Below are 23,529 nucleotides of genomic sequence, written 5' to 3'. Positions count from 1 at the left end.
GAATTGGCAGCTGCCTGCCAGGATGGGATGTTATGTCAGCACGGGTGTCAGAGAATTCGGGAGATTCCGGAAGGAAGTCATTGGCAAATGAGATAGGGCTGGGGAGGGCGCGATGCCAAAGGGCGAGGTGCCATTCAGCAGATAACTTTAAAGGTAACTTCTAACCCACATTATTTAGGAGTGCTTCAGAAAGTAGACCCCCCCTCTCCCAGAGGCATCTGGCCACAAACAGTCAAAAGGAAAACAGGAAAGAACCTTCTAAATGGCTTTCAACAGAGACTTTTAGAGCCTGTGAAACAAGATTTACACTCACATGCTGTATAAACCTGTTTAAGCAGCGTTTATTATAAGCTGCTTCTCGAACCCCTCTCCTGGTTTCCTGACCCTGCCAAGGTATGAGTCCCTCCCACTCACGAGCTCCTCACCTCCACAGCTGAGCGGGAAATGTTTTCTAACTGAAATCCCCATGGGACAGAGACATCCACAGTTAATTCCCTTGCGTGTGGACCGGTGATGTAGATGTAATTTTGGGCCCTTCACCTTCGCAGTGAATGCACTCTGCCTCATGTCTGAAAGTTTGTATCTCGGGTTTTTTGGGAGGTTTCCTGATAGGCCCACTGCACCGTTAGTTTTACAGTTCCACCGTTTGTGTTCCAACGTCCTTACCCATCAGCCCTTATCTCCTGTGTTTTCTGATTTGAGGACAATGCAGTCAGAATGTTTATTCCTTTTGAGAATTTCACCTGGAGACATATGCTCTTGTAGAGGGAAGAGAAGTTAGGTTCATTGCGAAAACCATCCCCCCACACTTAGTGAGCAAGCAACAGGTATCTAAAGATAAGAATAAAGTGAATGAATAAATCATAAAGGAATGAATGGGGAAATATTGACAAATAAGAGTTCTGCAGAGTGAAGGGGTATCCAGGGCTTGGAGAAGCAGTTCCAGCCGGTCAGCGTCTTCATTTCTAGAGGATAGCGCTTTCTTCAGTTTGCCGGGGACATTGTTGGTATTAAAGCTGGTGTGGTATGGTGTGTGTGTGTGTGTGTGTGCTCAGCTCCTGGCGAGTGCCATGCACTTTTTATGCCACCATTGTGATCTCTCTCCTGAGAAACAGGCCCAAGAACTTCAGGGGCCAAGGCAGCAAGCGCAGTAACAGAATCTGCATTTTGCATTCTTCCATCATGGTGGCTGGGGTTGGTTCACACCTCCGCAGGCCCAGGTGAGAAGCCCAGCTTGGCTTGTAGATTTCCAGGGAACAGAGCAGAAGATGCTCTGAGGAAGTTCTGAATTTCAGCCACTTTTGGCACAAGACTGTGTCAGCCAAAACACATTTCAGGGAGTGGAATTGCGGGCATCTCGCCCCCCCCCCCCCCCCGGCGGCACGTTTCACTTGTAACATAAAAGGAAAAAATGTGGCAGTGCACTCCAGGGAGTGAAATATTTTTAAAATCCTGAAAAAATGGTTTTTAAAATGCTCTACATTGATTGGAAATTCGGGGAAAAATGATGGTCACAGTAGCAGCAAAATAAACAGCTGACGTTGGGGCAGGAACATTTCTTAGATACTAGGTACAGTGTGTGTGTGTGTGTGTGTGTGTGTGTGTGTGTGTGTGTGAGTATGTGTGTGCGTGTGTGTGTGCTTGTGGAGACTAACATTCACTGGGTATTTTTCTCACTCACCCTCCCCCTTATTGAGATGGAGAAGGTCTCTCATTGAACCTAGACCTAGCCAATTTGGCTAGACTGACTTTCAAGTAAGCCTTTGCTATCTCCCTGCCTCTTCTTGACCAGCATGGGGATTGCCGGGTTTTCTGGGGGATTTGAACTCACATCTTCCTGCTTCAATGGCAAGCACCTTAATGACTGCGCCACCTTCCTAGCCCACTAAGCTAAAATTCTTTCCGACATTGCCTTAGTTACTACTCACCATACAGGGCCCCTATCTGTAGGGTAGTCACTGCACGTGTATAGTCCATGTGAGACTTGCTTTGTCACACGAAACAAACTTTAGAGTACTATGGTATAGAGGCCCCCCATCTCCAGATTTCACAAACAGCTCATCTTTTGATTTAATAAAAACTGTTGATAGGCATAGTTTCTTAAGTCTGCTATAAAATTTGCTGAAAAACAGAAATCTGAACATGTTGTTTATATTACATTTGCACAGAAGCAAACTCACATTGTTGCAGAGAGATGGCCCCAAGGAATTCAAACGAGATAAAAAAATTTCTCTTTCTACCTCACCCCTTACAGAAATACCTTTTTGTGTGGCATACATTACATCCATATAAACACGTTAGCAAAAAAGTAAGCCGAGAACCCCACTTCTGCCCAGAATTACCCAGTAAAAGAGGGACAGATTTCAGTACCCTTTCATTGTATATTTTATACTTATTTCTCACAGTGTTTTGATTTAGATTCAGATAAACATCTACATTTCAGCTCATTTTTCTTTCAAATAAAAGTCCAAAGGGTAAAACAAAAAAGCCATCTTAAGATGAATTTGGGATATTTATAGTAAGAGAAAAGAAAAAAAGAATACTGTTGGTGGTGGTTCACCCCTCCCCCCCCCCCCCCCCCCCGAGATAGGGTTTCTGTCTTTGTGTAGCCCTGACTGTCCTGGAAACTCACTCTGTAGACCAGACTGGCCTAGAACTTAGAGATCTGTCTGCCTCTGCCTCCTGAATCCTGGGTTCAAAGATGTGTGCCATCACCTCCTGGCACCAGTGCTGTTTTTAAAGTTTCTCAAAGCTTCAGTGGTTAGAACAGAGCTCAAGGCAAAAAACAGTGAAAAAAAAACAAACTATAGAACATGCTAGAAAAGGTTAAAGCCCAAGCTGAAGCTCCCGAGAAAGGAAAGTGCTCACATGGTGGGGTGTCCTTTGAATCTCTTTAGGTTATTTTCTAGATGCGACTATGAGAAAAAACTGAAATTATATTTCCCTTCCAGCTAGTTAAGCCTCAAATCCCTAGATGAAAAAAATGTTTTCTTTTTGGACAGTGATGTATTTCTAGTCTGTCTATTCCCAGAACAAACACAGCAAAAACCCATTTCAGGCACTGACTAAAATAAAAGTCAGGGGCAGAGATCACTCAAATGGTAAAGCGTTGCTGTAAATTGCCGTTTGCAGGTAACCCCCACTCACTGGAAAGGGTAGGTGGGCTGGTTCTTATTACCTCTTCAGCCGTTGTTTGTCAAACCTACCGCCATTGAATTCCCTCCTTACATAATGCTTGTATTTTCACATACAGAAACGCAGCTTCTGTCTAAACTGTGGCAGATGGAGCTGTTGGCTACCCAGCGGTCCTTTCTCATTGTTTCTTCCCTCCTAATAGAATTCTAGATTTACTCAAGAGTGTTCTTTTTACACACATACTCATGTACACAATGCATGGAGGACTTGATTACAAATGTGAAGTCTTTAGTACAAAAGCCAAATAGCACCTCAAAAACATCTCAGAAATTAATACTGTATTAGGGAGTAGTTGACTTGTGACTGTCACATGGGACCAAGGGGCACCATCCTTAATCTTTAATTGTGAGATGGCTCTCTGCCCTCAATCCCTTCAGTTAGACAGAAATAAGAAAGCTTATAGCTTCAGCTGCCCGTGGCAAACATCTTAAACCCTGAAGGAAATCATTGGTTGGATGACTTTGATGCTGTTTTGGGCAGGATGGAGACAGAATGACCCTGGCCTTTTGTTTCTGCCGCTCATCTTGGAGCCTACCTCTCTCGGACTCTTTCTTGTGCAAAATCATCATTTTACTTATTCTTAAGTTTGAGACAAAATTTTCTTTTTGCCAGGGCTCACATCATCCTAATACACAGGCTGAAAACACGGAGCCCAAGGGACTGGCAATGATCAGATCTTCAGATGCTGGGCATGCGTTAGTTCTCTTTTCTGGTGCCTTCCCTGTTAATGGTGGTATTTACCTCTCTTTACTTCCATTGACTTAGTCACTTCCGCAAGTCCTTTAATCCCCTTATTTTTCTGAAGTTGAGAGGTGAGGTGTGGGAGAAGAGTTCACTAAACTGGTTTATATCACTTGTGCTAATAAGAAACACTACTAATTGCAAGTGTCAATCAACGGAAAGGTGAAAAGGCAAAAAACAGCACCAGGGAGAGCTGACCCAATGCCTCCGCAACAAGGTTTTTATGGCTTTTTTTTTTTTTTTGAGAGTTACATTTTTCCACAATTGTCAAATACAATTGAAATATTTTCTTGAAGGGAACATAGTACCTAATTTAGTCCAGGAAATCTGTGGATATAAAATAAACTAATTTCTGCTTCAATGTTTAGTACATTTAAAATTGTTTATGTCCCTTTGCCTTCAAGTTGATGGACAGCACATTTAACAGAAGTATAAAGAAAAAAATACCATCCAAATCTTATTCCCTTCGTCTTGTAACCTTATGAGACATTTGACATGTTGAGATGGAGCTGGGCTGAGCTGTGTATTCACTGCCAAGCAATATCCATGAGGTTCTTGTTCTGTGCATTGACCGCCACTTAAGGAACAAAACAGAATTACACAACCAGCCAAGTCTAATTCTGCCTCTTTTGTACAGCTACATCCAAGATCACAGCAAAGTATACAGAATCTGATATTTGACGTCCTATAGAACTTCAAGAAACATCTGGAAGGTAGGAATTGGAAGAAAAAATGATCATGTTCACAAGACACATACACAAGAGTCTCCCACAGATTCCTCTGCAGATTTGGTTTGATGTATGACTACAGGTAGATAATAAACCCAAAGATAACCAAGGTTTATCAAGCTCGTCTCTGCTTATGAGAAAAACCATATAACCAGTTTCAAACTTGAGCACAGAAATGGAGAACTGTAACAGCTTTACACCTTAATGTAGATGACCAACAAAATACCAACTTCCAGCTGAGATGTTCAGTTACTCTGTTACTAGGTGCTTCAGTTAGGATCCGTAACTGTTTTTCAGATATTTGGTCAAAGGCACCAAGATAGGGAAGAGAGAGAGGGAAGGGAGTAGGAGGGACAGAGATGGGGGTGGCTGGGAGGGAGATTCCTAACCTATTGAGGGCCTCTATAGACAGTTCTGGAGACTGGTATGGACCCGCCTCTCAATGCATCTGAAAGAAATCAGATTACTAGAAAAGAAGCTAACATCCAACATGAATAATGTAGAAGTATATAAATGTAGCCCAAAGTTCCATAATGAGTAGTTTCCATTTGTCCTTTCAACCAACGTTTAATGAGTTCTCTCTATTTGTCAAAATCACTGCTAGATCTTAAGAACTTGAAACACGTCTCGGCAGCCTCGTTCTCAGGATGCAGTAGGTGAGACTGAGGTGGGCCGGCAGAGACTTCTGGGAAGGGGTCGTGACTGCTGCACTGAGATTAAGGATGGGCTATGACATGATCTTGCAGCGAGAAATAAATAGGAGGGAGGAGGGGACCAGACGCCCTGAGAAGAAACAGATTCATGGCCTTTTCTCTGGCAAAATATCTAACTAAATGAGGATGAGTGAGGACGCCGGGGAGTCAGCAATTAGGACATCTGTACCAGTGGTTCCAGCTGAACATGCACCAAGTTGTGTCCAACATATTCAGCTTCACATTTAGCAATGGTCATCCTATCCCTTCCATGACTGAAAGACCCAGTTCTAGCCAGGTGTGGTGAGCCACATTGTAATCCCAGCAGTCAAAAGGCTGAGGCAGGAGGATGATGGTGCGTTCTATGCAAGCCCATGCTGTATATTTAGTACCAGGTCAGCCCGAATTGCATAGTGAGATTTTGTCTCCACCCCATCTGACTCTGAAAGTCAAACTGATCCATTCACTCCCCACCTAATTTCTGCCTATTTAATACGTATTTCCCAAAAAGGACTTTTACGTCTTATTAAATACCTACTAAACGAACCTAATGTCAAAGTACATGGTGCCACCAGCCTTTGCACAAAAGATGTTCATTAAATAGTTTTTGAAGGGATTAGAGACAGAAAGACTATGAAATATTCAGAAACATCCTGTCAAAACCTAAAACATATCAGAGTTTTGGTGGTGAAGATGGATGTGATACTATTTTTGAAGCTGGGCAGGATGTTAAATGGCAAACTTAAAAACAAATAAAAACACTGCCAATGTCACTCAAGACTCAATGTTAATTCTAAATTCCTAGGATGTAAATGCAGGGAGAACAAACAACACAACTCATACTATCTTAAACCTTCCACAGAAAGCATGGACTGCTGACCTGGGACAGAGAGTGAGGAATAAAATCCTTTTTTCCTACATAGCTGATATGTGTTGTACTACCTCCGCTGGTCTCTCCAGAGCCAGGCACAGGGGCTCTCGATAAATATTATAGAATGAGTTAACTAATGAATGATGAATCTGAATCTTCCAAACACTCTGGCCAGCTTTCTTTTGGGAACAACAATAAGCGATTAAAAGATTGATTCAAATTAAACTGAAGAGCCAGACCTAAAGTAAAATGGTTTTCTTGAGGTTGAAATCTGTGGATTTGGATTAGGATGAGTTGACCTAATTTATAGGAGAACAGATTAGTGTACTGAGGGGTTGAGGGGTGAGAAGGAAGGAGAAAGTTTCTTACTATGTTTCTGAGTTATGAGAAATAAATTGTTTTGTGTGTGTGTGTGTCTGTGTAATCTGTATACCCATTACTTCTGTATTTGAGATACACACATAAATGCTATCTACCTGCGTTTATCATCACTGCCTGTCACCTATCCAATTCATTATCCAGCCACTCATTATTTGAATACATAATGCATACATGTGAGTATATTCTTCCATATTAAGCATAATGGACGCCATAATGTACAGTTAAAACAGCAGAGGAATACATTTTACCTTCTAAGAACTAGCAGTGAGACTTTGGAACAAGGAGCAAAAGTGCTTTGTTTCCCAGTTTTGTCTTGTAAGCAGGGGAGCCTGACAGTATTTACTTCAGGGTCTTGTTGAGAAGACTGAATTTACATTTTTAGAATGATCTTTAGAATATGTCTAAAGTGGTGTGAATGCTCTCTGAGTGACACATTTTAGTTATTATGTTTCTTTGTTCCCTCCTATCGTCTTTCTTCCTAAGAAGAGGAAACACATTGGATCATTTCAACAAGAAGTGAAAAAAGTCATGTACCCACCAAGCAAGAAAGCAGTTGTCTTAGTTATGAGAGGGGGAAAAAGAGTCTACACGTGGATACTAAAACTGTAAAGGGAAAAATTCTCAGGAGGACAACGTTTAGATTAGGTTTGGCTTCTTAAAATACAATATATGAAAAGCATAAACCTCGAAGTATGTTCTGTCTCCAAACACAAATTAAGAATTAAAGAAATCAAATTGTCAGACTCTGTAATCTGCTTAGGAAAGCATAAATTGTTAATCAGTCTCCAGGCTACGATGCTTACGACCAACTTTAGCAAGAAGTCTGCCTGGAGGAGGAGAGGGTCGGGCAGCTCCGTTTCGAAGACTCGCAGCCTGTTAACCCCAAGCCCTCTGGCTCTCTGGACACCATTGACAGAGTTCCCTTTGATATAGACTTCCTTTAAATTAGTCAGTTATTAAAAATTAAGTCATCAGCACAGGCTCGAAAAATTATATTTTCACTAGCATGAATGAGATGAAAGAAAATAAATCAAGAAAATGTTTCTTTGAGAGAACTGTTTGTAATTGGCGGGTGCTTTTCACCCATCAGGCAGTTCTTCCTGAGCCTGTATGCTGTGCTCGGTCACTTGTGCTGCCGTCATTCTAAAACTCTGATCTTGTGACTGGAGAGCAATATTTCAAAGCCATTTTCTCATTTCCCCCCCAACCTAGATTTATCTATTCCATAAAGCATTTTCTATTTGTATCAGAAGGGCTTTTGCTGTGGAAAGAGTCAAATAATGAATTTCCCCAAAACTCTAGGCTGAATATCATCCTGAGGAACACTTGTCAATCAGATGGAACCTAAATTGGAAAGTATGCGACAAGCACAGCATCTCCTTAGCATGCAGAACCTCGTGGCTGCTTCTCTGAATTGTTGAGCGTAACACAGTCCAAATTTCACTCCTGGCTTTAAAGTTCTTTTTTGTAACATCGTGGACGTTAGCACACAGATTTTTAATTATTAAATCGGGAAACTTTGGCCCTTGTCTTTGGCGACTGGTAATTCTAATCAACCATGATGAAAAGATGAGGATACAAGAAAGAAGTAAGAGAGTAAGTCATTTACAAGTTCCATTTTAGTGTAGTGACAAACTGGGAAGCGTTCAGAACATCAGTGTGAGAATCCACCGTTGGCTCCAGAGTTCCCCGTCAATCTAACCCCACTTTTCAATAATTTCTTCTCTTTGTGTCCATCATCTCTTTCATTAGATCGTATTGGATTTAGCTACTTGGGAGAATTTTATTAACCTCCCATATTTAAATAAAGTCACTGCACCCATTTAGTACCCTGTTTGGGGTGAAAGTGGCCATTTTAATCATCAGCATCCATGCTGCACACTGCCCTGCCGGGTACTCTTCTGTGGCCACCTCTGAAATGATTTTATTATTTTTCAGGACAAAAAAGCATATGTCCATTTAAATTCCATTCAAACGATGGGGAGATTTTTATTTGTCTGTTTGTTTTATAAACCACAGTGATCCTTCTAGAGATATTTAGGAGTATAGTATCCACAGTTGATACCCACTGGCAAAGGGGAAATCAGTTTTCTCCAAAGGATGGTCACTGGGTACGTACCATTAACCACACCTCAGGGGAGGTCCCTTCCCTAGGAAAAACTGGTCAACACAAAGCAAACTCAATGGTATTTTGTAAACTCTTTGTTTCATTTTGCTTTGTTTACGCATGTTGTTTTTTTTTTTTTGTCTTTCATTTGTTTTGAATTTCCTTTTTGAGTTTTTGAAGTGTCTATTTGCTCATGTGCTTCTTGTTTTTGTTTGTGTCTGTTTTCTAAAGAGAGAGAGGAAGAACATAAAGACAAAGTTAGATGAGTCGGAAGGTGGGGAGGATCTTGGGGGGAATTGGCGGAGGGGAAACACAATTAAGACATATGGTATGAAAATGTCAAATGCAGGCCCTGGAGATGTGTCTGGCATGTTTGCATTTCCTTCAAAGCCAGCTGACGGGTTGGCCACTTTGCTTTCTATGGAGGTAGGGCGTGCTGCCCAGCTGGTACTCTGGCATGTGGGGGCGATGGAGTAGAACGTCTTTTTCTTGAGGACAGTAGCTGCCAGTGATCCTACTTCCTCCAGCTAGTTAATCAGGGCCTGCTCCAAACATCTCTTGTTTTGATAAAAGGACTGGAGGTATCAAAAGGTTCCCCTGTAGAATTAATTCTTTATGAAACACTGGCAAAATCCCAACTAGGTACTTTTAAGCAAGCAGCTTAATTTGAGGATAATTGCTAGGAGATACAGTAGCTTGATGTGGTCCACATTAGGCTTCATCAGCGACGTAGTAGTCATGGTGAGCTCTGTCATTTTGCATTGGTGATTTCTTAGTCTGGCCACACACTGCTCTGATCAGTGTTGAATTAGTACATGTTGCTAAGGAGATCTCAGAATATTTCATTTGAATGTGAAATTGAACAGCTTTAAACATTCTACAAGGTGGATGATAGATTAATAAAATTCATTTTTATTCTTGCAGTTAAAAGCATGATACACTTGCTTTCATGGATGAAAGCTATATTATACCTGAGAGAACTATCACTTCTAAAAGTAAAAATGCATACATTAAAATACAAATCAACATTTTAGAGATTTTTTGTTTGTCCATAAGAATATGAAGTTTATTTTTATGGAGAAATGCATCCCTTTTATTATTTGTTTGGTTAAGATGAGCTGTGTTTGTTCTTGCGTATTAGATTAGATATAAATTTAAAATTTGTCATTGCTTGCTAAATAATCCATTATACAATCAAGTGGAGAAATTAATTGTTTATGACACATTCTGGCCATCATCTTGGAAAAGTATATTTTTAGAGGACATGTTTATATAGTCAAAGATCACTTTGGTTCTAAATATTAGAATTAATATCTATAGGGCTTATTTTTTTGAGACTAGAGCTTGAACCTAAGGTTTTGTTCGTGCTAGACAAGTGTTCTACCACTGAGCTATATTCCCATGTATGTTGTAATTACAGGACCCAAGGATACCTGTTGGTCCAGTGGTTTTGTATAGTTTGCCTTTTTTGCCTCTTCTATAATTACAAGTTGCCTTTGTTTTTTTGCTCATCCATATAAGAAGGAAGTGAATGAGGCCTCATTTTTCAATATGAAGACATTCATTATACAACCCATTGGTCATAAGGCTTTTGGATTTCATGGAACATTAACAGTTTTATTTTTTAAAAGGGGGAAGAGTTGACATTGAGTTGCTTGCCAGATTTTAATCTTGCCAAGGTAAAACCCAGCATAATTTATCCATACATATACTCTCGTGAAAGAACTGACATTCTAACTTCAAAGCAAGGTCATTGTCTGGGCTTTTAATATAGAATAAATGAAGGTTTATGAAACACAGAAAATGTTGCCATTAATTTTCATATCTAATCACTAACCAGTAAATTTACTTTTGAAGGATGAACTCTTGACTTTGAATATCTGGAAGAGTCATTTATTTGGATAAGGATCATTCAAAACTGTCATCAGGTTCTTACACACAAACCAAGTCTCAAAGTGCACCGCCAACACCCAACCAGGAACAAAATTTTGAAGGAGATATTAAGAGTTTTCTTTGCAATAGAAGTTTAAAAAATGTGGAAACACAGAAATCTAGAAGAAGCCTTTTTCTCTATTCTTATCGGTTCGTTGTCAAGCCTGCAACACCATGGAATACAAACAACAATACTGTAGCTGTATTTCCTCTTTAATTTTTAATGCAAGAATTAAGTAGAAATGACAAAGAGCAATGACATCCAGTGACTAGATATCAAGTTATAGAAGAGAGAGATTAAAGAACAAAATGAATGTAGTACAACCACAGATAAGTCACACTGCAGCTCCTTGCTTATCAGTTATCTCATATGCAAATGGTTGGTATGGGATGAAGTCTCTGAGAACCTTCTCATGACACACATTATCTGATTATATGTCTCATTATCAAACTTTCTTTGGAGGCTGGATGCACTACATGATGTTTTAAGAGTGGCGATAGGGAGAACAAAGGAGAATGGTGACCCTTCTGTCACGCAGTGACCGTGGTGTTGAGAGCCTCTTCCTCCCTCTCTCGCTACTTTTTCCTTCCTTTGCTTTTTTAGGATTTGTGTGCATATGCGTATGAAATTTTACTTTGAAAAGAATCCATTCAGAGCCAGGCCTTATGGTGCATGGCTTCCATAATCCTGTCACTTGGGAAGTAGAGGCAGGAGGAAAAGGAGTTCAAGGCAGTCCTTCGATACATGGGGATTTGGGGTCCAGGGCTATACAAGACCTGCCCCCTCACTCATGCTAAAGTTATTCAGAACAGATTCTATATACTGATAGTAATAAAGTAATAAAATTGTGGTTTTACAAGAAGCAAACAACTTCTTTTATTTATCATATAGGGAAGGATATAAATCCATCCTATCAGTGTGAGTACATGAGAGAGTGGAGGGCAGCCTTGGATGTCATTACTGTGTCTGTTCACTGGGATCTGGGATCTGGGCCTTTCTGATTAGGCTCTGTTGGCTGGCCAGTGAGATCTAGGGATTGGATTGTCTCCTCCCCAGTGCTGGGATCATAGTCCAGATCCTGCATGGCTTTTTATATGGATGCTGATGCTGGAGATTGAACACGGGTCCTCATGGGTGTACAGCAAGCACTTTCCTGACCAAGTGACCATCCCAGTTCTATAAATACACTCTGATTCAGCATCCCAATTGCCTTGGGCATACTGGATTGTTACTGTTATGATTCGGGACTGATGTACTTAGAGGTACTTACTATGAAGTTAGGTTGTTCCTTGCCATCAGTGAAACGAATGGTTTCAGTTTTAGCTACTTTCTCAAAGTGCTTCCTCCATCAATGAAACTATCTCTCATATTAGGAGATGATAATGATGCTCAGACGAATAGCCCACATATGATTTTCGCTGTTTAGAAGCTAAAATGTGTGATTACAAATGCAATCGAAAAATCGAGTAACCTAGAAACATTTTCCTTAGCCTTAAACTTTGCCTTCCTCTGGTCAAAATAATCAAATCATTCCCATGCCCTCTGCTGCTCAGTGTTTCTCAGAGAGAGAGAGAGAGTCACACTTGCACTTCTAAGATATCGCAAGTGTTTGCTAACAGCACATTCATTAAGTGCTTGGCTCAAAGGGAAATTCCCTGGAAATTCAAATGAAGGAAGGGCTAAGTAAAGAGGAAACACACATTAGATTTCCCCTTTGATTTACGGCATGATTGTTATGATGCAAAGTGCACATAAAACTGGGGAGCTGTCTCGGTGGTGGGCCTGCCTAGAGTATATAAGGCCCTAGGTTTAAACTCCAGTTCCAGGGGTTCTGATGCTTTATTTGCCCTCTGCAGGCACCAGGCATGCATGTGTTACACACACGCACGCAGGCAAAACAAACAGAACAAAAGCCCCCAAACATGCTGGCTCCTGCCTGTAACTGTAAGCGTAAGCTAGGCTGAGTTGGGCTGTGAACCATTCTGGTCTACATAATGGATTCCAGTGTAACCTGGGCTACAGAGTGACATTCTGTCTCAAAACAAACAAACAAACAAACAAACAAAAATCAACTCACCAAACCAACAAAACCAGAGTAAAATGCTTACGACATTGCATGACTTTATAGGAAAGTTCAGTAAAGCTTAGTTTGTCATTATTATTATTTAGACATATACAAATTCTTAACTCAGTAGCTGAAGAGATGGTTCAATAGTTAAAGAGCATTTGCTACTGTGGCAGAGAACCTGAATTCAGGCCCACATGGCCACTCACAGCCATCTGCAACCCCAGTTTTGCCCTCTTCAGGCAGCAGGCATGCATGCATTGTATATACATACACACAGACAAAACATTCAGATACATAAAATAAATAAATAAAAACTCTGAACCTCTCTCTCTCTCTGTGTATGTGTTTAAATCCTCTTCCTTATATGTATAAATAACAGTACTGTAGGTTTAAAAGTCTTCCATACCAAGTGTGTCGGTGTTGGGGGAGCTACCTCGGTAGGTCTATCTTTCATTCACTCTACCGTACAAATCGTTTTGTTTGTTTGTTTGGTTGGTTTTTGTCTAAGTCACTATTTTATACCTGGCTTGCAGGCCTCCAAAGAAGACAGAGCCACCTGTTTGACTTGTATGATAAGAAAGAGATGAGGAAAGGAAGTGCTAGTCTTTAAAGTATTAAGAAACACTTTCTTGATTCTGATGACTATCTGACCACATTAAAACAATACTCATCTGGTTAATTTATAGCCAAGCCATGATCCTCTCTTTAGGTGGTAATTTCCAAAGGCTGATTTTCAGGTTTACATTCCAGAGGTGAGACCAGCAGTGTGTATGAACACGCTAAGGGTGCAATTGAGCTTGAAGTACCCTGCTTATGAGGAAGAGAGAGCGCCCATGTGAAACAGGCACGTTTTATTCTGTTTTGATTCTTGTGTTCTAAGGGACGTGGAATTTGTCTCTTTCGGTTTCTGTCTCGGCCATGTCCTCAGCTTAACTTTTCTTGTTGCCGGTTTTCATTACTGTGACTTATTAGGTTTCTTGACCATCTTTGGTCAGACCTACTTATTTAGGAAATTATAGAAAGACACGGTATACTCTCAAGTGATGAGCTGTGAAGAAAGATTAGACCCCATGGCAAGCTAACATTATGATCTTCATCTTCAAAACTTGCTCTCTTCCATGAGAACACTGTGTATCTCCTGGTAGAAGCTTTCGACCTGGTAGAAGCTGCCAAATATTGCAAAATCAAATTTTAATAGTAGCATTGTGACTTAAACTCTTTTTATAAATCTCAGAAAGGTGGTCTGACTGCTAGAGAAATTGGGTACTCAACAGTGTTCATGCTAAGATAATAATGAGACGAGATGGAATGATTATAGAAGTCTGTGTGGATGGGAGACACAGCCCCCTGCACTCACATCTGGGGAATGTTTATGAAGGTGCACTCACATCTGGGGAAGGTTTATGAAGGTGTTCTCCAAGTAATCATCATACAGCAGGTGTTTTTACTGGAAGGCTAAGGCTTGGAAGTTCCCTGAACAGTCTAGTCTTGAACAGTTAGACTACTGGCTGAAGTTGCTTCCCTTGGGCCAAACTGTTTTTGGCTTAACCAATCTGACTGTTTCTCATCTCGTAAGTGAACCAACTTTCTGAAAGAGTACTTACAGGTTCTCTCAGGCTCCTTCAGTTCCTACTCTGGGGCTAATAGGGATCCAAGGACTATATTCACCTAGTTCAATAGGGAAAATCTGAAGTTTCTCAAAGGACTGCTTTGAAAATAGGAGCCTTTACCCAAAAGAGGAACTTTTAAAACTATAGGCAAATTCATTTTTACAAGAGCAAGTTCAAACAAAAGCATTATGGTTGATATCCAAGAATGTGTCCAAATCTTCCATTTATCTTAAAGTTAAGATAGATATTCCTATGGAAAACAAGATCAACCTATATTTCTGCATTTCTTCCCTGGTTTGTAGAACATTTTCACTAATGGGCTCTCTCCCCCTCTCCCTGTCCACTCTCCCTCTCTCTCTCCCTCTCTCTTTACCTCCCCCATCTCTCTCCCTCCCCATTTCTCTTCCTTTCTCCCCTGTGTGCATGCATGTTTAACTTTCTTTTAATTTTTTTTTCTGCAACTTCCATAATGTTCTTGAATCTTTGTATTAAGGAAACACTATTCAGGAATAAGTGGAATTTGATTATCTACATCCTCACCTTTTTGTGAATCAAATGAGGTAGGCTCAGTAGACACTGGGTAGGCCCGGACAGAATGAAAAATGCAATTTAGACTGAGTCATTGCCTGTTATTTTATAAATGAGACCCTAACTCTGATGGACCCTGGTGAATGGCTGCGGTGACTAAGCAGGGACAAGGCCACTGGCTTCTGCAGGGTATTATCTCATTTGCAGCACATTTCAAACTTCAGAGCCGAATTTTCCATTGGAAGTCAAAAGCTGAAGATTGTCAGCAGAAAAGGCTGATTCACTCTCCGGAACTTATCTTACTCCGGGTTCCAGGTGGAGCTTTTAAAGGGGAAGGTTATCTAGGGATGGTGAGACGGCTCAGTGGGTAAAGGCACTTGCTGCCAAGCCTCATGACTTGGGTTTGATCCTGGAAATCCACATGGTGGAAGCAGAGAACCTACTCCTGCAAGTTGTCTGGGTTCCACACAGGTGCCATGGCATGTGCATGCGCATGCAAATAAAAGAAAAAGATGTAATAAATATTTTTCCAAAAGAGGTTACCTAGAACCTAGAGAACAGTTATGACACATAACAATCAGAACAAGGGCAACGTGTGCATCTTAACTGCCTTGGCACTTATGCTTATTCGAATGGGAACTTCTTACCGTCAGATACCTCCTTTTCAGCACAAAGTTAGCAGCCTTTGTTTTCTTCAAACATTTCTTAGAGGCAAGAGTCTTTACTAGTTGGAATTATCATAACTATAAGCTTCTTCTTAGTAGTTGGTAAGATGGCATTTAGGAAGCAGAGCCTTGACAAGATTCTCGGAAGATATATAAGGAAACTCTTGTATGATTTTGATAGTGGTACGCTCATGATTAATTGGCCATTGCTTTGATTTGGAACCATATGTAGACTTTTGAAGAAGACCAAAGGTCTACATACTTAGAAAATTATGAAAATATGTCAGAAGTCCCTTAAATGAAGGGCACTATGGAAATGGCAGACAATGGTTTTGATCTGAGACAAGTATTAAGATTCTGCTCGGAAAATGTGAACATCTATGAAGAAAAAGCAGACAGGATCTTATTATCACAGCAAGACCTGTGTTGCAATTGAACTGCATGGCAGAGGCCCGGAGTGGTCCACTATAGGTCCCTACCAATTAAACAGGACAGTTGCGGTAGCCGGAAATATGAAGCCCTAATAATATATTGCCATCCCCGACTACAAAGCAGGTAGAGCCAGAAAGGGAGCCCACACAGAAATTCCCAAGGAAGGTGGGTGCTTTCCACTATTTATCTCTGTTTCTATCCTTGGATGGGGCAGCCATCCCATTACCACTAATGAGACCTGCCAAAGCCACTGTTCTAACTTGTTGCTTCAGAAAAGGGGCATGTGATCCCTCACAATGTGATTTTTAGAAATGCCAGCTGCTGACCAGTGTCTCAGGCATTCTGCAGGGCACTTTGGTCCCCTAGAGAAGAGGATGCTTCACGGCAAGTTTGTCCTCGCAAAGCTGGTGGAAGTGGCGGTTGTGGGAGGTAAGGCACAGGTGTTTGGATAGTCGACAACTTGAGAGAAAATGCTTTCGCTCCACATACTGTCTTTGCAGAGTTAGCACTGAGAAATGTAATTGCAATAAATTGGCATAAAAACCAACCAGGAGAGAGACTGGAAATCCCCCTGGAGACACCAGACTGTCACTTCCTCCTAATGGCAGGGAAAGATAATTGTGGACAAATACAGTGGAGTTACATCATTGCATTTTTCTCTCGGCAATGTATGTGTATTTGTTGAAGAAACTAATCACTTCCTCTGCTTCCAAAGGATGGCACAAGCCATGAGACCAGGGAGGAAAAGGTCTACTCTTTATTTCACCCCAACACTTGGATAATTAGAACATACTGGAGAGAAAAGGGGGGTGAGGCACAGTTCTCTGTTGGATTTCTAAGTTTCTTTTGCTGCATTGAAAATATGGCACCTGGCATGCACTTTGCCCCCTTCATGACATCATGAAGATATTCACTTTATCATATCGCCTTTCCAACTGGCTTTTGGATTCTCCAGAATGCCAACACAGAGTCACATGCAAATGTTCACACACAAAAGACTGTGCTCAAACTAGAGGGGGAGGCATTTGTCCATCCCCCCTCCCCCCCACCCCGCACTCTCCCCAAAGCAGAAAGAATCCTGAGGGTTTTCCATTGTCAGGTAAAACTGTCGGCAAGAAGGAAAATAAGCCAGCTTTGGCAATCCTTCACAAGGCTGTTACTCATTCCCTGAGGAGCTGACGGTTAACTAGCCAGGTCTCTCTGGCTCCGTTAGCGTCGTAGGAGGGGTCTGCAACCCCTGAATTATTAACCACCAGGAAAGCTCACAGTTAACATCCGTCTCCCACCCCAGGCACACTGTCAAAGGAAATATCTTTTCTGGTCCACAGCGTGTGACTTCAGCAAGTGAAAGTGAAGAGACGCAGACTGATACAGCTTGCAGTGACTGTCGTAAGAAAGTGTCATCATAGGGGGGAAAACGAGTGGGAGAGGGAAATGTGTGGATGTTCCACATGATTAAACTTCTTGGTTCTTGAATGTTCTCGGTAGCGGTTGAGTTAGGCGGCCAGCCCCTTGCAAACACAGAGACCTGCAAGTAGCGTCCCATAAAATATGGATTTTATTGCAGCAGCGACAACATTTCTCAGTACCACGTTGACCTCGCCAGCATCTCCCATCTCGAGATGGACTGTAACTCTTGGCAGGAGAATAACTACCGAGGAAGTGACCCTGGCTTTGCTGCAGTGTAGGACGCTGCTATAACCGCCTTCATTAAATTTCACAGTAACGCGGCGGGAACTCCGCTCTTGATTTGACACTTAAAATCAAGCGCACCAAGGTCTGATCTCCAAACAGTCGGAGAAAGGCATTCTCTCCCAGACGTGTGTGAGTGCGTGTGTGCGTGTGTGCGTGTGCGTGTGTGTGCAGCCATGGAAGAGCATCCGCGAGCGGCGTCTCCATATGACTTTTCCCTGGACAGTGTGATCCATTTTCGAAGTCCAGTATCGGACTTGCCTTGCAACCTAAGCATTTCTGTCCTATAGAAGCCTGCAGGCATTGCTCCGAACATGCAAGCTAACAGTTTTCTTTAGCTTACTCTCCCAGCCAAACCATCTCTGTAAGTTTTCCTTATTGGGAGCATTCCAGACTTTTCAGACTACCTGAATTAATTTCTGCGTTACCCTCAAAGCCAAAGAACGTAACTCAGCCCAAGCAGACAACACACAGACCCTTGTATTGTTGGGTAGGTGGAAATAAATCAATCCCCAAACGGTTCCACCGCTCCTGCACGCACTAGCGCCCTTGGTAATTGACCAGCCAACTTTGCAAAGCTGGAGCTCGCTCAGCAGGCCGCCTCTGCCAGCCCCACCGAGAGGACGTCGCAGCTTCCTCTAGTCCGCACTGTTCCCAGACACCCCCCGACAAACCCCTAGGCGGCTCGGTCTTACCAGGCGGCGGAGGAGCGGCGCCCAGGCTCCCCGGGAAGCGGCGCCGGTCCTGAGCAGGGGCAGCAGCGCCACCAACGCAGCCCGACCAGCGCGCCCGCCTGCACTCCAGCTCGCGGCTGAGCATCCCTCCTAACTCTGCTCACAGCATACACCCGGCGCTGAGGACCGCTCTCTTTCCCTGATTGGCTTCCATCAACACTACAGAATTAAAGCTATGTATATATAAAGAAGAAAGAGAAGGAAAGAAAGGGAGAAAACGCACGCACCAGCTCCGGCATTACCAATAGAAACCGAACCTACCTCTGTTCGCCTTCCGGATCCTGGGGACACCCTGCAACTAGCCCAGGATGCTCCTGCCTCCGCCACGGTTGCCGGCTCTGTGCTTCTTGCTGCTGTGGCTGGAACTGCAGCTCTCGGGCTGGGAAGGTTATGGCTTGGGAGAGCTGGCTCTTGTGGGCACACACTGATTTGCAAGTGAATGAAGTGGGAGGGAGCAAAGAGAGGAGGACTTTGTTACAGAGGCCCAGTGCCTGCCCCCGCCCGCCCCCTCCCCTTGACAGAATGACTCCCAGTGTTTGAAGTCCGGAGCAGTTCGCTCTCTGGAACACTCCTGCAGCCCCAGGCTTTCCCTTCCTCTTTTTTCTTATATTTTTTGGGGGGTGGGGGTTGGGGATGGGTGGGGGACGGCTTAAGACATACTGAGAACTTGTGTGACTCTATCTGATCTTTCTTTTATGCTATCAAAATGCACCGTGTTCAATTACCAGCAATGGTCGGATGTTCTTTTCTAATAGACCAGGCAATTAAGATTCCCGGGGACACGGTACCTCGTGGCGCTGTGGGCCAGTTTGGGGAGAGAGCACGCACAACATGCACGCGAATAAAATAACCCTGGTCTCCAGAGGTAACAATACCAAGGGCTGTTCTTTACAGCAGCCAGATTCATGAATGTCTTTGCTTCTCTCATCTCAAGAACACACGGATTTTTTTTTTTTTTTTTTTTTTTTTTTTTTTTTTTTTTTTTTTTTGTAGCTTCGGGAGCTCTGGTGCTGTTTTGGAGAGGATAATTCCAGAGTGCTATAGCACGAAGCCATATGCCCCCCCCGAGAGTGGAGAAACGGTTCAAATCCAAACCCCTCAGTCTCACCAATGTCTTCATGGATGGTCCATCATTCTAAATAAGGTGATACCAGGATACACTGTACTTACAGATTAGAGTGTATGTTGGTATTTAAAACTCATTTAATGTTGTGAGATCTTTCTGGGAAGTTCCTGAAGTAAGATAATGTCTATGCTAAACTCCTCGGTACACATAGCTATCTTGAACGGCTAGCCTTATACTTGCCAAGAAACGGCTTGTACTAGGAAGGGACTAAGCTGCAGAAATCTTAGCTACGTCAAAGCATTGTTAAAGGGGAATCATGACTTTTCTGCCTAGAAGATGCAGACATGTTGCAGCCAGGCACTGTTGGATTAAGAAAATTAAATTTAATTACCACAATGGCTTCACCCTGGGTCAGTCACATCCCAAGCCAGCTGTTTGTGCATTGCTACAAGCTCTCAACAAGATTTTCTTTGCCTAGTGCTCTAAAGACATTCCAGCCACTTGGCTTCCGAGTGATTTAACTAGCTAGAGGTTGGTCTTCTTCCCAAGAGAGCTCTTACTAGAAAATCTTTTGTGTCCTTAATAGAAGTTCAGGCGTTTTAATGAAGCCCAAATCAAAGTGTTTCTTCCAGGCAGCCGGTGCTTCAAAGAGTTGTATGTTGCATGGTCTTAGCACAGATGTTCTGCACATGGATGGTAGAAAGACTTGAAAAGACATCCCTGTGAAGGAGAGCTGCTTTCGGTTTACGGACAGGAGGCTGAACATGTTCCCTTCATGTGGCCATTTGAACTGCAGTGGAGCAGGGCGAAGGGAGCTGACAGCTGCTTCACATACACTCACCCCTCAGGTTGCATGCCTCTTAATTTGAAAGACCACCTTGGTACATCTGTATAGTCCTTTACAGCTCCCAAATTATTCTTAGAGCCCATTTGATGTGATTCTGTTTTCAATAGGATGTGATTTTTTTTTCTGTCGAAAAAGACAGAGGAGATAGGTTGATAAAGACACAGAAGAGGTTCAGAACTGTGCCTAAGGTAATAAAGCTAGCAAAAATAAGAGATGAAAATCCTGGATGTATATATGCCAACTGGGGTGTCCACAAAGTATGTATGCATATATGATTTAGTAGCATGTGTGACAAAATAAGGGAACATATGCAAGTATGTTAATAAAAACACATTGTGTAAGAGTGCCTCTAGCAGACAGATGTATAAATTAACTGATTTTATGCTATAGGAAGGGTGTTAGTGAGGGAGATTTTCTATCCATCGAACCAGTTAATATCTCACAAAGGAAATCTCTTAATTATTTTTGATGTATTACCCTTCAAACTCCATTAGCTACACATTAAGGGTGGTTAAAACAACCTCATTTTATTAAGAGTGGACAATCAGCTTGCTCCCGAGCAGTTTCATGTGGCAGCATTAAGTGACTTTAAAGAGTTTGTAACCCCAGGATATTACACTAAAGGACTTTATGTGATTCTTGGAACTTCCTACTGACATTTACCACAACGAACTATTAATGTTCAATTATGATATTGATAAAAATACCCAGGATTATTTCATCCTTCTTTCAGAGGTGAAGCAGTGGACAGAGCATTTCGCATTGCTGCTAAGTCCTGCTCTAAGTTGCTCTTTGGCACCCTGGGACACCTTGACAAGTCATCAACTTCATTCAGAAAGTGCTGAACTAATGTGGCAATCCTTATCGTCACACGGGGTTTTGTAATGAGCCCAAGAGGGCAACTCTGTAGGGTCTCTGGAAAGGCCTAGATGCAGGTGTTGAGGAGGCATGAGCCTTCTGCTTCGAGTTATTTGCCCTCCTTCCCTTCTGCTGTTGCTTCGTCCTTCTTCGCACTTGCCCCCTCTGCCTTTCAGTCCACGAGACAAACAGCACCACCCATGGCTTAGTCCAGAAGCTTCCCTGCTAGAAAGGTGAGACAAGTTTTTCTCTTTTGTCTATCCTCCTCATTTAGCTTATTGAGAATAGCTTCAATTGGTCAGGCTCCTCCAAGGATGGTTAGTGAACTGGAACTGGAAAGGGAGTAGAGGGCACATTCATGAAGGCTGCCCTGGGTTTTCTAGGACCAACATAAACAGACACACTTAAGGCGTATCCTTGGATGTGGGGAAGACAAGTTATGAGAGCTTACCTGTTTTCTTTAGTAGGTTGGTGACCTTGAAATAGTTCCAGGGCATGTCATTGTTTTATATGTACATGGCAGCCAATGTTGCCTTACCTCTCTCACCTTTTTGTGGTAAAGTTTCAGTTAAAAAAAAAGAAGATTCTCCTTCAGAGACCATGACTAGGGTTAGTGTGTGTGTGTGTGTGTGTGTGTGTGTGTGTGTGTGTGTGAGTGTGTGTGTTCTTTTGTGGAGGCAAGCCAGACATCAGCGTCAGGTACCTTCCTTTATTGCTTTCCACTTTAATTATTTATTTTTGAGACAATGCGTCCTACTAAATATGAAGCTCAAAGGTTGACTAGATTGGCTGGCCTGTCTCTGCCCCTTAGCATTGAGACAACTGGTATACCACATGGATTCTGAGGATCTGCACTTAGGTTCTCATGCTTTACCCACTGACCCATCTCCTCAGCCCAGGATGTGAATTTTGATGAAGAATATTCTGGTTTTTCCTAAGTCTGTCTTCAGGTGACTAACAGACTATCTTATACTTATAATAGGGATACATATAAATAAATAGTCATGGGGCTGAAGTGATGGTTCAGTGGCTAAGAGCACCGACTGTTCTTGCAGAGGACTCAGCCTTGACTCTCATCACCACATGCTGACACAACTGTCTGTAGCGCCAACTGCAGGGACTCTGGCACTTGGATGTGAAAATGCACCCTTCATGTGTGACTACTGGGGAAAGCACGCGTTTGCATTGCTTATGGCTTCATCATTACGTGAATACTAGTGAAAAGAGTTCACTGAGGTACAAATGTCCTTCCCCCACATCTGCTTTGTATGTTTGAGTGCACACGCACTACAGTGTGCCAGTAAAAGCTGGGGGCATGATTAAAAGGGTGGGAGGGACCTTTGGCGACTTCTAAGTGCTACTGAAGCGAAACAAAGGAGACAGGAACTCTCCATGGAATTTCTGTTTTTGGAAGCACCCTAGACATCTCAATATGAGCTCAAACAAAGCCATACAAACTGCATGCGCTTCGATAGGTCCCCAGCCCTGGGAGAGCTTCCAAAGTGGGTTGGATCCCTGGTTGCCTTAAGATATTTCACTCTTTATCACTGTATTTGACTCATTACTACAGGTAGATTACAGCAAGTCAAGAGACTTCCCAATGGGATAAATGCACAGCAGTAAATGCCACTGACCTACACAAGATATTTTTAATACTCTTGGCATTTCAAGATAGATAGAATGAACTTATTTCTTCTTCTTCTTTTTTTTTTTTACATTTTATTCACTGCCCTGTTGTAGAATATAAATGTATCTGTTCATATAAGTACAACTCAAGTTTGATGGACTGGTAGCTAAAATTGTACTGTAACAGCGAAGAGACAGGCTGACTATTAGGAAGAAATTTAACATGCTAGCATGTTCTTTTACTTTAATATTGTTTGTAGTATTGGGGACCAAACTCAGAGCCTTTGCAGGTTCTAGACAGGAGCTCTGCCTCTTTTTTGTTTGTTTGTTCGAGATAAGAATTTCTCTGTGTAGCCCCGGCTGCCCAGGAACCCAGTAGATCAGGCTAGCCTTGCACTAAGAGAACCACTTGCCTCTGCCTCCCAAGTGCTGGGATTAAAGACATGCACCACCAACACTTAGCATAGTACGTTCTTTTAACTAAGTGGTAGATACCAAAATAAACACAAAATCCTACATTTTCCTCCAAAAAGGAAAAAAAATAATTTTCCTCTCACACCAACCACCTCCCAATTTTAGAAACACTTGATTAGGAAGAATGACAGGCTGAAGTGGGGGAAGACAATATAATAGCATATGTTCAAAAATATTTTGGGATTTTATAGATAGTGAGAACATCAAATTTCACAGTGTATCATGGCTGTCAAAAAGAAGACAAAGATGAAGATGAGAGAATGGAAAAAAGAAAATTATTA

The 23,529-nt window shown here is 42.2% G+C and overlaps 1 protein-coding gene across 1 annotated transcript in view; it reads right to left on the bottom strand.

Annotated features, from left to right (window-relative positions):
- Positions 1 to 18,760, bottom strand: part of LOC119809548 (cadherin-6) — a 132,737-nt gene extending 113,977 nt beyond the window's left edge. Inside the window, exon 1 of the mRNA XM_038322428.1 lies at positions 18,639 to 18,760. The gene's annotated coding sequence lies outside the window, so the exon portion shown is untranslated. The remainder of the gene's footprint in view (positions 1 to 18,638) is intronic.
- Positions 18,761 to 23,529: the final 4,769 nt, after the last annotated feature.

The sequence above is a fragment of the Arvicola amphibius genome, chromosome 3 (assembly GCF_903992535.2).
Source record: "Arvicola amphibius chromosome 3, mArvAmp1.2, whole genome shotgun sequence".
NCBI classification, from domain to species: domain Eukaryota; kingdom Metazoa; phylum Chordata; class Mammalia; order Rodentia; family Cricetidae; genus Arvicola; species Arvicola amphibius.
The sequence above is the reverse complement of the archived record's forward strand: the minus strand, read 5'-3'. Positions and strand labels throughout refer to the sequence as shown.